The sequence below is a fragment of the Coenobita brevimanus genome, chromosome 65 (genome assembly GCF_032717465.1).
Source record: "Coenobita brevimanus isolate Jiangsu-jjx chromosome 65, ASM3271746v2, whole genome shotgun sequence".
Lineage (NCBI taxonomy): Eukaryota > Metazoa > Arthropoda > Malacostraca > Decapoda > Coenobitidae > Coenobita > Coenobita brevimanus.
The window spans coordinates 54,531,515-54,547,120 of NC_137018.1; the positions used below are offsets into that span (position 1 = coordinate 54,531,515).

The 15,606-nt window shown below is 43.7% G+C and overlaps 1 protein-coding gene across 1 annotated transcript in view; it reads left to right on the forward strand.

Moving 5' to 3' along the window:
- Positions 1–15,606, forward strand: part of LOC145405048 (hemicentin-1-like) — a 71,828-nt gene that overhangs the window by 21,505 nt on the left and 34,717 nt on the right. The gene's annotated exons all lie outside the window — the stretch shown is intronic.

A 15,606-nucleotide genomic window follows, 5' to 3' on the forward strand; every position in this document is an offset into this window, starting at 1 on the left:
CTGTTTAAGGTTTAAACTGGGCGCCCAACAACGACAAGAAAAGTTGGCGCATCTGTCTGTTATTCGTTACTCTACGAGACGGGGAATTCCCATAGCTCAACATCTACAATTACATCACCCACTGCATAGATACAAAGGTACATACATATAAAAATAGAGTTAGCCCTACAGTAATTATTAATATATGAATTACTACTTAGAGTAGGAACTTATAAACTAATATTCAGGTTACACCCTATCTAACTTAAAATTACAGTACTACTAAACACATACATGAATATCAAATGTGTGGCACTACACGGCTCCCACGTTCGGAAAACAAATTTTACCCAAGTCAATTTTCTATGACATGTGCATGGATGGAATGTTGTTACTCTGATAACTGCTATAAACATTTTGAATTGGAATACTTTTCCCCACAATCGGTGGCACCTGTCGGTCCACATTAAACACCTGATGCGTACCTCGGAAGGTCGCTTACTCACTACATTAGGAGGTATGATCACTCCTTACTCGAGATGTTATGAGGGAATTTATGCCCCAGTCAGCCTCAGGTTTTGGAGGATAGCTTGTCGCTCACCTGAGCTCGACAGGGTCTCTCGAGATTGAGATCACCACGGGAGGCGCTTCCTTACACTCTTCCATTCACAATCACATTCACTCAGTCCTTTCGTTTCCAGCTTTCCACCCGCAAGAGGTGAGCGCTCATTCTGTCCTGAAGACTCCACTACCTCACAAACCGTGCTAACTGTAAGGTGAGGGGATCAGCTGCTCCCCTCGAAGTAAGGCACTTCCCTGTTCCAACAGGAACTCTTCACTCTTTTCCTTTTTACACCCTCTCCTCGGGGATGAGTCCACCCGGAACATAACTTTAAGCAGTTATGTTTCACAACATTCGTCACATGCACTTATCCACTTTTCTAACACTCCTCTATGAGTCTCCGAGGGGCAATCCTCACTCGCGGTGGTAATCGCTCATCCTCGGGCTCCGGGGCGAGCTCCTGCTGCAGCGGTTCTAAGAGCCATTCCTCGGTACCGTAATATGGTTTTACCTTTTCAGCAGCCCTTTGTATTTTTTTTCCACTAAATACATTTTCAATGATATAAACACTTCCATCTAGCAGTACTTCAATCACTTTGTACGGGCCGTCCCATTTGGCATTCAGTTTTCTACAGGTACCCGGCTGTATGGTCTCTTTTTCGCCCACACTAAGCTATTGACTTCAACCTTCTGTGCTTTCCTCCGCCTATTGGCCACCTCTCGGTATCGCCTCGTCATCCGTTGGGTTGTATCCTTTATGAGTGTGTGTGCTATCGCCAGGTCGTCCTCCTCTGCATCCACAGAAGGCAATAAGGTACCAATGAGGCGAGGGGGATGGCGTGAGAAGAAGGCATAATAAGGTTGTTGTCCCGTGCTCGAGTGCACCGCTTGATTTATAACGGTTTGACACGATTGAAGCAGCTGAGGCCAACGTAAGGGATGTCCATTGCAGAGAGACGCTAGGATGCTTTTCATTGTCCGATGCATCCTTTCAGTGGTAGAGTTTCCCTGGGGATGATAAGGGGTAACGTAGAACAAGTCCACCTGGTTCCTCCGGCAGAACTTTTTGAACTCTCCACTCGTGAACTCTCCGCCGTTGTCCAGCACGATACCTCGTGGCGTCCCAAAGTCGGTGAAGTATTGCCCAAGACAGTGTATGATGTGTTGTGTATGTTTATCCCTGATGGCATAATATTTGACGAACCTGCTATAATGATCTATCACAGTAAGGACATAGCGGTAACCCTGAGATCCAGCAACCATATCAGTCAAGTCAATCCCGATACGTTCCAATGGTTTACTTACAGGCGGGAAACCTTTCCAAGGTTGCTGCAACCCAGTTTCACCTTTGAATCTTTGACAAGTGGGACATTGTTTCACATACTCGCATACATCTACCTTTAGATTTGGCCAATAGAATAGTTCTTCGGCTTTCTTAATAGATTTCTTCTGACCTAGATGTCCTGAGGTTTCGTGCGCGTGTTTGATTGCTTCTCTACTGATTGACTTAGGAATCACCAAACAATATTGGATGCTACCATCACTTGTTTCACGGGCAAAATATAATAGTTCATCAATCAATGCGAACTGGCTCAACATAGCTTTCGGTAGTCTTTTAGCAGGGAGCTTCTCACTACGCAAGTACTTAACTAACTCATCCCACATGGGTTCTTCTCGTTGCTTAGCTCTCATCTCGTCTCTACTAAATCCAAGCCAGTTGGTTTCTGATTGGTGGAATATCACTCTGACAGGTCTAGATAGTTGATCAGCGACTACATTATATTTACCCTTGACATACTGCACGTTGTAGTCGTACTCACGCATCTCGAGAATCCATCTGTTCATACGTGGGGATTTGGTTTTTCGCTTAAATATACTAGTAAGCGGTTGATGATCTGTCAAGATAGTAAAGTGGGAACCCCACAAGTAATGGTGAAAGTTGCGGCATGTGAGAACAACTGCCAATGCTTCTTTGTCTGTTGCGGAATATTTTCTCTCGCAAGGATTGAGCTTTTTGGAAAAGTAACCAATTGGCAAGTTGGAGTTGTCTGGTTGGATCTGACTCAATACGCCACCAATATGAGTGTTGCTCGCGTCGGTGGTTACCATGAATGGTCGAGTCACGTTGGCTCTTACCAATACTGGCGCATTCACTAAGCTCGACTTCAATTGATCAAAAGCAGATTGACACTCATCTGACCATTCGAATGCTATTCTGGATCTGGTTAAGTTAGTTAGGGGAGCTGCTATTTTTGCGAACGAAGGTACGTGTTTTCGGTAGAATCCGCACATTCCAAGGAATCTCCGGACTTCTTTTACTTTGGTGGGTCTTTTCATTTTGTTGATAGCCTCTATGTTTTTTGGGTCCGGCGTACTCCCGGCTGCTGAGATTTTATGGCCAAGAAAGGTCACTTCTTTTAACCCAAAGGTACATTTACTTAAATTTAACTTGGCCCCATTCTGTGAGAGTAAAGTGAATAGTTGCTGTAAGCGACTCAACAACATGGAGAAGTCATCAGCCCAGATTATCAAATCATCTAAATAATTCTTTACCCATCCTTGCTTCAACAATGGAGTAAGAATGTCCTGCATTCGTCGGGAAAATATGGCTGGTGAACATTTTAGTCCGAATGGTAAGCGCCTAAATCGGTAAAGTGTGACTCCATCACTGAATGTGGTTAAATCACGACTTTCCTCGTCCAACATGATTTGAAAATACGCCTCACGCATATCAAGAGTCACGTAGTATTTATGACCTGCAGCCTGCTCGACTAACTCTTCCAGTCTGGGCAGTGGATAGATATCCGTGGCTAGGTGTTGATTCACGTGGCGATAATCTAAACACATGCGCTTGCTGCCGTCCGGCTTGTTAACTAATACAATAGGAGATAACCAGGCAGCTGTTGATCTTTCAATAATTTCTCTCTCTTCCATGTCTTGCAACATTTCAGCGATCACCTGTTTAGCTTGCTCAGGGTATCGATAGATTGGTCCACGGCTGGGCTGTGGATCTGCTACTTTAATGTGAACGGAGGGACCGCTGATGGTTCCTAGTTCTTCTTTTTCCAAAATGAAGAGAGGATCGTGTTGCAGAATTACGTTAGCTAATTCTTCTTGTTGAGTCGAATCTAAGTGTGGCCATGTCTGTTCGTCAATTAGCTTTCGGAGTCGTTGAACACGAGTTCCACCTTCATCTGTTCGATCACTGGTAGGGATCAGATCATTTTGGATTTTGGTTACTGAGTTGACTGGACTTACAGGAGGATCGTCAATGATTTCATATGAGCCTAGAATGGTACCTATCCGAAACAGTTTGTCTTGTTTGGCTCTATTATTGAGGGGCAAATAGACTAGGCCCTCTGAATTCACCTGTAATAAGTAAAGGTGACTATTGTGACTGAAACGTGCTTGTGGGTAAAATAGTAAAGTGGTTTTAGGCTCCTCACTCACTGGCACGGCAATGAATTTGGTTTGATATGGGGTGAGTCTCTCTACTGTTACAAGATTAATTTGCTTCAACTGTTGAGGGTTCCTGACGGCTCTGATAGGTGTGGCCTGGACTCGTTCAACTTTTCCTTTTCGCCGCGGAACGTAGTTCACGACGTACGGGGCTCCTCCCCACATTAGCGCTCGTTGTGCACCATTCCAGATCAACGGAGATTGTCCGAGGACATCACATCCCAACAACATTTCAGTAGTCAAGTAGGCGTTCGGAACGACTGGACACCACTGTTGATGAACTTTCTCATCTCCCACTCTAATATCTACTTTGACCATACCTAGGATACGGAGTGGCGCTCCTGTGACTCCCTGTAATCTCGGTGGATTTCTCCTCGTGTTTATTTTTGTTCCTAACCGCTTCGCGGTGGCCTCTTTAATTAAGGTATATCCACTCCCTGTGTCAACAACAGCTTCCACTATTTTATTATTCACGTTGACACTTATTGTGGGCGATGTTATACCTGCGGTTAGTCAAATAGCCTGATGGGGGAACTTACTTTGAGTGGCAGTCTGCCTCGCATTTGGACTGGGTGGGTGAAATCTGTTATTGCCCCGCATCGCTGCGCTGCGGTTTATGCGCCCTGGGCAATCATTACTGCCTCTACGACATCCCAACCTACGGCAATCAAAACAGTGGCCTGGTGGTGGTTTGGCCCAACATTCTCGCAACGTATGTGAACTCTTCAAACAATGACTACAGTATTTTCGCCTCGGTGTTTCAGTAGATTGTTTTTGATTGAGTTGTTCTAAATTTGTTTTCAAATCCCTTAATTGAGCTCTCAATTCAGTCACTTCCTTGTCTGACTCGGCTTGGCAGTTATCATGGGATGGTCTTGGTGGATTATCAACTACATTGGTATCTGAGGGATTTTCACTTTTATTGTCTCTATCCGGCATTGCATTAACTCTGGTGGTATACCTCTCTTCGAGAAGCTGCCTTTCATTTTCGATCCTGTCGATGAATTTACGGATTGGATATCCGTCATCAAGGTAAGCTTCCAATTTTTCCCTAGACTCAAGCGGAAGACCATACCACAGTTTCTTCTTGATCCGTTTATCTCGCGAGGGAAACCTTTCTTTCGGGAACTTTGTTTCGAGAGCCGCATGCTTACACATGAACCTATGTACAAACGCCTGGGGTGATTCCTCCCAGTCATAGGTCATGTTCTCTAACTCTTGCCAAGCTCGATCTACACTCAGCTCGATGGCAAACTCCGCATTCAAGAATTTTTTAAGCTCGGGCCATGACAGTGCAAAATGTTTCTTTTGATAGTTATGAATAAAAGTGGCCAATTCAGAACCCATTCGACTCTTGGCAACCTGGATTCTAGTTGCGTTGCTAGCATGAGTCTGTTCCACCGCCTCACAAAACATTTCGAGGCGAGATGTAGCTTCTATCCCTTGTAGCTGATTCAATTCCAAAATTGGGATATCGCGTGGTTTTGTGAGAGAGTGGTGTGAACTCATAATGTGTGAACAAGGGGTCGAGTGTGAAAGCAGCGTTCTGTTAGTAGCACCGAACTGTTCCTCAGCCTCATCCAATTGAATAGTTACATGATCTCGCCCTACTCGTGACGGACGATCAGCTTCCGGCTGCGTCTGAGCAAACAACTGTCCATACAGAGACATGGTGACTAATGTACTATTCTTACTCACAAAAAAAGAGGAAATTAAATTTTGAAATATTGTCTCTTTGCCTTTCACTTCCCTTCATTTTCTCACCAACGCCACTAATTTGGGAACGATGAATATCCCACCGCTATTGCCACCAGTGTAATGCTATGAATGTTGTCCCACCGGTATTCACCAGTGTGATGCTAGTGGTAAGACCTTTTATGCCACTGACTGACACCAGTGTAAAACCTGAAACTTTATCCCACCAGTTGACACCAGTGTAATGATGATAGGGGTATGTATTTTCTTACCTGTTGTGGGTATTGATCAACTCACCCATGGATATACACGTGGTACTCGACTTAGTATAGTGGATGGTAAATATTTATGAAAAGAATGAATTGTGGTAGCGTTTGTAGTGTTTGGCCGAGTTTAGATTTAGTCGGTACCTCAGGTGGTTGTCGTTCCCTCAGCGAAGGAATCTTGAATTGGAAGGGGAGTGAATTTGGCTTGAGGACATAATTTCCGTGATTAGGTATACTAATAAAGAAAAGAAAATGCTAGATACTTTACTCTACTTTAATAATTCTGTTAATTTCCACAAAACTATCATTTCTTTATTACATGACCCTTTTTAGTATGGGAGAAGATTGTAAATGTTACTAAGGCTTTTGGGTGATCATTCCTCTAACATTATTACCAGACGAAACAATTTGATACACTCGAGATATGGAGTCGTTGTACTTTACTTTCTTTTTTTGGCCGTTACTCTTGGGCTCAACATTGGCCTCAAGACAGGGACACTTTTACGGATATGATTTGTCTGTTCGGGCTGGCATAGCCTCGAATCAATAAGAATGATTATTTGTATTCATCTTTCACCCATATAAGGTATTCTCTTCATATAATTTTCTCGGTTCTCACCTCAAATCAGTATTGTTTTTCACGTTTCACCATCGACAATGTTATATAATCACTAGAAGTACATAATCTCTCGGGCCTGTCTAGCCTCGAGGAATAATTAAAAAAAAAGAAATACAATCACTTAGAACACCTCAATCACTCGGGCTCGTCTAGCCTCGAGGTACAACTTAAATATCACATTATTGCTCACAATCAGTAAGTTCCCTTCCACGCTCCTGATTATAATTTTTTCTAATAAACTAATTTTAAAGAAAGAGAACAGTTGATGAATTTGAATTTTCCTTTCCGTTACAGAACATATCACTTCTATACTTCTATTCCTTATCTACAAAAAAAAGAATTCCCTTGATAGAATCATTAATAACACAACAAATACCTTCGGTTTGTAATAATAACTCGTGAGTGCTGTAAGTGTAAGTGTAAAAGTCTATGGGCAATACTTGGGAATAATGGCGTGCTCCCACGGACGTCACCGCCGGTGTCTGGGGACTAAACGAACGTCTGTTACACACGATGTCTGGGCAGCAAGTCACTACGTTAAACTCTCAACAATATTACTTCTCATAGTTCATAATAAGTAAGGATTAAACAAAGAAAAAGAGGGGGAGGAAGAAGAAATGTGGACGACTCACCTAAACGAACGTCTGTTACACACGATGTCTGGGCAGCAAGTGGGGCATGTCGGGCACTAAAAGACGCCACTGCTCAAGTCAAATGAGGTGGTATTTTTGAAATATGGGGGGGTTTTAATTCTCTTTACAATTTATTTAGCAGTGTACCCATGACGACAAGACTTTTGATTGAATTGGGGAAAATTTGGGATTTATCCTTACTTGAATTAGATACTGATTCTATCACTATTTCAATTTGAATCTGAGAGCAGCTCATGCCATCTAGTGACGGCCAAGATAAACGGAACTTTAAATCCTCACAAATGACATTATTTAGGCCTTTTGGACTGCTAATCTTACATACTTGTGTTCTAGCAGCTTCATTAGCAAACATTTCACAACTAGGTTACAGAAAGAATTGTATATTCATCATTACTCTGTTTAAGGTTTAAACTGGGCGCCCAACAACGACAAGAAAAGTTGGCGCATCTGTCTGTTATTCGTTACTCTACGAGACGGGGAATTCCCATAGCTCAACATCTACAATTACATCACCCACTGCATAGATACAAAGGTACATACATATAAAAATAGAGTTAGCCCTACAGTAATTATTAATATATGAATTACTACTTAGAGTAGGAACTTATAAACTAATATTCAGGTTACACCCTATCTAACTTAAAATTACAGTACTACTAAACACATACATGAATATCAAATGTGTGGCACTACACAGTGTGTCTCGGCATCTTGAAAGGAACAAATCTCTTTTTATTTATTTATTTATTTTTGAGAGGGTGGAAGAGGAAATATCTTTCAGGACTCCAGCATTGAGCTCATTCGTGTTACTGTAAAAAAAAATAGAAGGTGGTTTCTTTTAGTTGCCTCTTCTTACATCCAAGCGCTTTTATTAATTGACACTAAGGAGTTTAACTGCTTGAAACGTGTGTGTGTGTGTGTGTGTGTGTGTGTGTGTAATTCACCGGGTCGGTCAGGATCACTTGATGGTCGTGATCGTCAGATTTTTACCCTCCCGGAAGAGAGCTGAGAGCTCATATAGTCCGATCTAAGGGCAAGGCTGTGACCTTCACACACGCACACACCCGTCCCCTTGCTCCAGGGGGACAGTGACCACCCACTTCGTCAGTGAAACTTTTCACAACCTGAGCGAGGCGCGAACTCCCGTCTGCCAGATGGCAAGCGAGAACGTTACCACTGCGCCAGGGTGTGTGTGTGTGTGTGTCTTGCCACTCGCAGACTGTTTTATTCACCTTTGGAGAGAATTTTCGAACTGAAGGGGATAGATATAGCCTTCATAAACCTACTGTAGTAAGTACAAAAAGCCTATGTTAAGAAACAAATAGTGAAGATAGCAAGAAGTTAGAAGTAGTGGTAGTAGTAGTAGTAGTTGTTGTTGTTGTTGTTGCAACCCCAGGTTGAAATGTGAACCCAGTGGACTGCAGGCTTATTTGCCCTTCTGCAGACCACCATCCACCTTTTGGGGGATAGGGAGGTTGTTGAGGAAAGAATATATTCACATTTAAAGTTGTTTTATTGGAGAAATACAAGTTTCATCCTGAGGTGGATCTAGGTCGGCCTGAAACTGGTTACCTCCCCAGTGAAATACCTCTCCAAATGTAGGTGTAATTCAGTGCTGGAGAGGGGCACCTTCATGTGGTGGCACTCATATAACCAGGCGGATCCACTGCCTGGTTATACAAACTTCCCTCCGCTAGTTCCAACATCCCTTAAAGGAGGATGGTGGACTGCGTGAGGAGTTTAATTTCAGTATGCAGTCCATTGGGTTCACGTTTCAGATGATCCTAGGGTTGCAACTACTGCTACAGTATACTACTGCAACTGCTACTAGGTATATTTCTTTTATTCTATCAGGTCACGACATAGTAAGACGAGAAATTTTGTAAATATGGATGGTGTAGCCTCGTACTTCCTACCATCCTACGCAAGGGGTATTTAAAAACCGTAGGGATAATTATTGGTTGTGGTTTGTGGGAGGAGGCGGAACGAGTTTGAGGGAGGGGGAAGGGTGGAAGTAACAGCGGTATGGAAAGAGGGAGGGAGAAGAGATAGAAATAACAGCGGTATAGTTAGGGAGTGGGGGAGGGAGGTAGAAGGGATGGAAGTAGCAGCAGAGATGCGGCCAAGGGAGGGGGACCTGGTCCCCCCAGGCACTCCTAATCAAACTGCTGGCTCTCATTGAAATTTCATTTTATTAGTTGTGTGCACCGTGTGTAACATGGGTCCTCCCAGATTAGGGTTTGGCCCCACCTTGCACGCCTGTTTGTGAAGACCTGGATATGCCACTGAGCAACAGCGGTAGCCTTTAGGTATGGAGTGGGTAGGAGGGGTGGAAGTAACAGCGGTCATTAACACAGGAAGGTGAGCTGCACGGTGATTGGCTCAGGCTCCCCACCACCAGCCAATGGGAGGCCACGGGATGTCTGACGCTAATTTGGCAACCACACGCACCACAAAACCACGACACGGGTGACACTGACGCCATTTTGGTGCCAGAGAGAGTATTTTGTAGGAAAATTGGCTGGAAATTTGACTGCTTGTAACCTGAATTTGGGTTTCGAATTTATGAACTTGATGTATCGTAGTAGTTAGGTCATGTTAGAGGTCAGTTACACTGAGTTTTGTCAAGCTTTATTCCCCAGAACAGTGAGTTGTCCAGCAGCCACGGGCCTTACGCCGCCAGTTTAAAAGTCATCCACTTCATGGGCGGGTAATTGGAGGGTTAATGGCTGCTTCTGGGCTGGGCTGGGACGTTGGCTACACCCGTTTCCAAGCAGGAAGACATTAACAAAAGATACCAGCTTCATGGGTTAATGACTCATTTAGATCCTTACTGTAGTTGTCGTCAGATTATTATTGAACATTGTTGGAAACCCCAACCCCAAGTTAAAATGTAGAAGTTAAAGTGGTTTGAGCTTGTGGAGAGGATGGAGGATGATAATTGGGTGAGAAGCGTTAATATTAGGGGTGGGGTTGCGAGGGTTAGACCAAGAAAGACCTGGGACGAGGTCATTAAGTGTGACCTCAGGGTTAGGGGACTGAACAGTGTGGCTGCCAGAGATCAAGCAGCATGGAGAGCCTCCATTAGGTGACCAAGGCCGACGCATGCAAGCGTGCATGTTGAAGCCTTCAAAATGAAACGAACGAAACGAAATTATTTAACTGTCACTTTCCAGTTGACTGATATAAAATAAATGGAGTGGAGAGATATATGAGGGAGGGGGGGTGTACATTAGGGGGAGGGCAGCGAAATGGCAGAGGTCAGGGCGACATGGAGGCGATTTTTAGGGCCATCCCTTGCGGGATTAAGGCATCTGACTGTAGATAGATTGATAGTCACAACAGTCCTTTCGGTGCATAGAGATGCGAGGCTGGACTGTGCCTTTGACAGCATTATGTGATTGAGAAGCCTCCAGTCACCTTTGGGAAATTCTTACCCTTGCGTGCGGGGCGTGGTTGTCACTCAGACGAGTGAACTGTACCATTAGACGATTCAGTTTGGGGAATAAATTGGACTGAAACATGAACAGCAAAATTAGGTTATTAAAAACACTTAACGCTTTACAATATTATGGATAGACAACGTTGTTAAAGATAGAGTTAATCCATTAAGCCAGAGTTCTTAGTAAATTAGTTTGGCGGTACCCATAATGTAATATAAAACATCTTCACTGGGTAAAGGGGCTACTGTTACCGAAATTTTCGTTTTTGGTGACTACAAATGAGAAAAAGTTTGCCAAATGTTTCGCCTCATATATTTCTGCTTTCCCCTGCTGACTGATGCTGCTAAGCTGAGACAGACTTGTTGATACGTTTCTTTGCCAGTAGATGTTTGTCTTTGACCATGGAAAGTGACGGACGTGCCCTAAATGCAGTGTAGACGCAGTGGAATAGTAGGCGATTTTTTTTTCTGAGTGTACCCGAAAAGTTCCGGTATAGTAACACAACAGGAGTGATTAATCCCGTCACCCCGGGGACGTCCTTTCGTGTTATTTTTACAATTTCCAGACGATTTTATTCAGCCATGGAGAGAGATTTGGAACTTCGGGAAGGGACGTGGGGTGGAAGTAGGGATAGTTATGATGATGATGATGGTGTTAGTGATGATGGGTGGGTCAAAAGTAAAGGTTAGAGTGGCGGTGGGCTGCGAATAGGTTGTAGTAGTGGTTGTGGTGGTAATAGTGAGCTGGAAAATTAAGGGTAGTGATGATGATGATGATGATGATGACAATGATGGTGTGTTAGCGATGGTTGTGGTAGGTGAATTGGAAGGTTGGTGGTGATAATGAGTGGTGGTAGAGGTTGCGGAAGCTGTGATTGTGGGGGGGGGGGTTCATGATGTGGGGTGGGGTGGGGGTTAAAGGTCAGGTCGTGGCGTAGGAAGGGTTAACCAATTATTATACTTGTTATAGGGAGCGGAGAAATCAACAACCGTACATACGGACATACATACCCGGTGCATACATACATATATACATGCATAAACAACCGGTACATATATACATACATTCATACCCGGTACATACATACATGCATACATAAATACATACATTCATACATACGTACACACACACACAGTTGCTGTAGTTGTACAATGGAAACGAAAGCAAACAGCATCATAGAAATGGTTCTTTCGAGGCTGTGCGTTACAAAGAAAACTGTGCCTGTGATATCTAATTCTATAATTCACTCTCTCTCTCTCTCTCTCTCTCTCTCTCTCTCTCTCTCTCTCTCTCTCAACATCCTCCTCTCATTGACCTTGACCTCTGACTGTAAAGCAAGGTGAACTTCCCGTCTCGTGTGTGTGTGTGTGTGTGTGTGTGTGTGTGTGTGTGTGTGCATGAGAGAGAGAGAGAGAGAGTTAATAATTACATAAAACAATATTAGGAAACATTGATTTCTTTAGGCTACGGTTCTAGCTTTCTCTGCGATCGAAGCGCACACATCAGATAGCTTTATGGTCTTTTTTTCTTTCTTATAGGCTTAGCTTTCTATACCATCCTAGCTTACGAGTAGTTTTAGCATTTCCTACGGCCTTAGCCTACAGACTCCTAGCTTGCTTTACAGTCCTAGCTTACTGTTTATATTGCTTTATGATCCTTTCTCATTAGTTCTAGGCTTTGGTTCTAGCTTTCTCTACGGTCCTAGCGTACAGTTGTAGCCTTCTACGAAGCTAGCTGTGTACGATCTTGTCTTACAGCTCAGATAGCTTTGTGGTCTTGGCTTATGATCTTAGCTTTTTCTACGGTCCTATACCTTCTTTCTATGGTGGCAGTAGCTTCGTCACCTCCATGTTACGTGACGGTGTGTGTGTGTGTGTGTGTGTGTGTGTAGCGTTACGGATAAGCGGTGTGTGGTGTAGGGAGGTGTTGTGGTCAGGTGCTGTGCGGTTAAGCTGACCGTACCTGACCGCTGATGTATTTTTTTGCAAGTTTACTGTTTCTTTCACTTTTTTTTTTTTTTCTAGCTCACTTTTTGTGTCTATTTTTTTTCTCTTAATCTTCTGTCTTCTTCTTCTTATTATTATTATTATTATTATTATTATTATTATTATTATTGTTAGCTGCTACTACTGCTACTACTACTACTACTACTACTTATTGTTTGTGTAGGTGGTGTGTGCATAGCCTGTGTTTATGTAGATGGTGCTTGTGTCTAGGTGGTGTGTGTGTGTGTGTGTGTGTGTGTGTGTGTGTGTGTGTAGATACGTGTCTGAGTGTGTGTGGTTGGAAGGCAAGGCGGTATTGGTGTAGGGGTGCTTCAACGCTCAGACTAATGGCCTCCAGATGGCGCTGAGGAAGCACAGAATGAGCCAATAAACTCCTTCTGTTACCCGTGCAAGTCCCGGCGTCCTGTCAAATCGGCTTGCTGGCAGAGACGAGATGGCAGAATGAATATTTTTAACCGATTCTTAGCAAGAGTAAACGTATCCTGGTGGTAAACAGTGCCATATTTGATCGTAAAAAATGTGAAATTCAAAAATAAGTGCCATATTTGATCGTAAAAAAATGTTAAATCCAAAAACAAAGAAAATGGTGTCAGTTTGTGATCACTCGAACTGAATAAAGTGAAAATGGAAAATTTAAATCAGGGCACAGATCAAGAAGGTGGCTACACATTTTAAACAGTTTGATATCATATTGTTTATAAAAGTTATCTTCCTGTATCTGTCTGTCTGTGTCTGTCTATTTGATGTGTCATTTTGTTAGTCTATAGGTATCAGTCTAAATCTACTGTCTACTGGTATCTGTCTGTCTGTGTCAATGTACTATGTCTTTCAGTCAGGCTAGTGGTCTATATCTATCTGTTTATGCTACCATATCTATCTGTCCATCTAATGTCTGCTCGCCCGTCTGTAATTTAGCTACGATATCGTTGTCCAGTTCTTCCTTGAAATGTTCTTTATTTTCAGCACTATCATTTTTTTTTTTTTTACTAATTTCTAATGGTATAAGCATTTGCTTCAATAATAACTTAAATGCTTTACATATTATGCTGGTCTTGCAGTTTCTGACTGGGGTAAGGGACTGGTTAGATCGACCTCACGAGAGAGAGAGAGAGAGAGAGAGAGAGGAGGGGGTAATTTAAATCTGTCCATCAATTGATCCATCTACAATCTATCGTTCTGTCAGTCTCTCTAGTTAGACACCTTCACCTATGGATCATTCAGGGTAATTTTTGCTCCCTTTTTTTCACCATTTATCCTCTTCTGTCTGTTTATCTTTCCACCTCAGTTATCCTTATCCTTTCCATCCTTAAAATCTAGGTCAGGTTAAGGTGAAGGAACTGTACAGTGGGTCAGTGGGGTGCTGACCTCTTCCCCATTATTTTAAATCCCTGGCCTACATGCTCCCGTAACCCAGAGAAAGTGGCTTCGTTGTACTCTCATGCAAAAGGGTCTGTACTGCGTATTTTCACACTTTAGACTCCAAGTGTGATACCCCATAGTCCATCGAGTTGAAGGAGTGAAGGATATCTGTTCCCCTCTTTAAGACGTTCATCTCTCCATCTTGACTGTCGTATCCCCATCCTTCCCTCCCCCCCCCTTCCCTCGAGTCAGCTTAAAGCATCCACTGTCTTTATATCCTCTCTTGTCCCTCACTACCTCTCATTCCCTCTATCTTTTCAGCTTCTTCCCCCTCCCCAACCCTTGTTAGTCCCTCCTACTGCCCCTGCCTTCCTCTTGTATACCCCTCTCCCCTTTTCCCCCCATCCCATTCCCCCTTTCTGACCCATTCTATCCCCTTTCAGTTCCTCCTCCATTCGCAACACTTTCCTCCTCTTCCACCTCTCCACCTATTCCCTCGCCCCTCCCCCTCCCCCCCAGCAGTGAGGTGTTGCAATCAGGTCCTGGCCTCATTACAGTGGGTGACGAGACACATAGCTCACCTGTCTTAGCCCCTTACCTATCCCTTCCCACACCTCATACACTGCTCCGCTACCCCTTCTCACACCTCGCACCCCACCTCTACCCCATCCCACATCTCTTGCCTCCATCCCCTGCTCCCTCACACTCCTCGCTTCCCCTACATTCCCTTCACCGAGTCCTCTCCTGCTCTACACCCTCTTCGCCCAGTTCTTCTTCCCCAACACCTCGCAGAAACACTCTTTCCCTATCCCTCTCAAATTCCTTGCTTCTCCACCCGTCACCATTCACAAAACCATCTTCACTGCTATCTACCCAGCTTTTCTACTCTTACAGACCCCTTCTTGTAATCTTTACTGCCTCACACCTTCCCCCCTCTTCCCCCTCTCTTTACAGACATCTCCCTACAGCCTCCCCCTCTCCCATTATAGACCTCTCATCTCTCTCTCACATATCCCCCCCCCCTTACTCTTTCTCAAACTCAGTCCTTCCTCACAGACTCCTAACCTTCACGCCTTCCGCCCCCCTCCCCCTCCCCCCCCACACATACACACACCTCTGTAGACTACCTGTACCTGTTTTTACCTTCAAGGGCAGAGGACATTAAACCTGCCCCAGGATGCCTTGGCTTTCATTATAGTAAAGCCAGTCATTTTTCTCTTGCCCCGCCTGACGTTGGATTAATTTTATCTGCATGGCTTTCGACTGTTCTGCCTCCCCCCCCTCTCTCTCTCTCTCGTATTTTATGTTGTTTGGCGGGTGATTTCTCTCTTTTATTTTATGTTGTTTCGCGAGTACATTTATTTTTTCATTCCGATACATTTATTTTTTATAAGAAACTAAACATTGCTTCCTGGGATATAAAAATAATGCAGAGAAGTAAATTAATGGCAATGCCGAAGGGTCACCTGAAGGATAGGTCCCTTCACATCAAACAATAAACCAATGATTGTTGTTTAGGTTCCAGGCTTACCTGAATGTGAATGAGCTCAATAAATAGTATATAT